At 21.3% G+C, this 1018-nt stretch overlaps 1 protein-coding gene across 2 annotated transcripts in view; it reads right to left on the bottom strand.

Moving 5' to 3' along the window:
- The window catches only part of LOC117168864 (speckle-type POZ protein-like), a 13361-nt gene that overhangs the window by 9666 nt on the left and 2677 nt on the right, over positions 1–1018 (bottom strand). The gene's annotated exons all lie outside the window — the stretch shown is intronic.

Raw genomic sequence — 1018 nt, 5'->3', positions numbered from 1 at the left:
ATTTCGTTGAAAATTCATGTCTTTTCTTTAAAATTTGTCTTTTTTTGTAGATCATTAATTTTCATGGTCGAAAATTCATCTGATTGGTTGACAATTCAGCAATTTTTTATCACAGCTGTTATCTGGAAATTGAACTATTCCATTTTTGGTTAAACTTTGTCCTGTAAATTGTATTACTTAAAACACCAATTATTTGTCAGAAAATTAATTTATTTGTTTTCGATTATGACTTAAAATATTATTTCAGTATAAACATTTTTTATTTTTAACCCGAACAAACTGAAATTTTTTAATTAAAAAAAGGAAATTTCGTTAATTATCAGCAATATTTGACCGTTCATTTAAAATAATCCATTACGAACAACTGTTAAAAACTATACAAATTTGAACAGAATGGTTCAAAATAGAAAGCCTTGAATTGTTAAATTTGTAATGATCTAAATTTTAAGTTTAAACGCTACAGTTTTAATTTTAAAAAAGATTCAGAATTAATTTAAAACTTGAAATTATTTCAAATAATTTGAAACACGATTTAGACTTTTGCAGATTTAAAAAAAAAGCTTTTTGAGAATTGTGCAGTATTTGAAAAAATAGCAAAAATTGTTGTGATTGCTAAGAACATTGAAAATGATTTTTTATTTTGACAAATAAATTTTAAGTGAGTATTTGAAAACATTTTAAAAATTAAAAAAAAAAATAATCCGGAAGATTTCAAGAAAATTTTTTTATTTCGCAGTTTTTTTAATGTCAGGAAAAAATCTAATTAACAAAATATATCAATTTTCAACCCAAAAGTTTACTTTTTAACAAACTAAATTAATTTTCTATCAAATAATTGGTGTTTTAACTAATACAATGTACAGGATGAAGTTTCAATCTAAAATTGAATAGTTCAATTTCCAGATAAAAACTATTAATTTTTAATCAATTCTAGAATAGTTACATTTTCAGATAAAAAAAAATTTTTTAATCGAAAAAATAAATTTTCAATAAAGTTGTTAAATTCTCAATCAAAAAC

Source organism: Belonocnema kinseyi, chromosome 1 (genome assembly GCF_010883055.1).
Source record: "Belonocnema kinseyi isolate 2016_QV_RU_SX_M_011 chromosome 1, B_treatae_v1, whole genome shotgun sequence".
In the NCBI taxonomy this organism is placed as follows: Eukaryota; Metazoa; Arthropoda; class Insecta; order Hymenoptera; family Cynipidae; genus Belonocnema; species Belonocnema kinseyi.
This window is presented reverse-complemented; position numbering and strand designations above follow the sequence as displayed.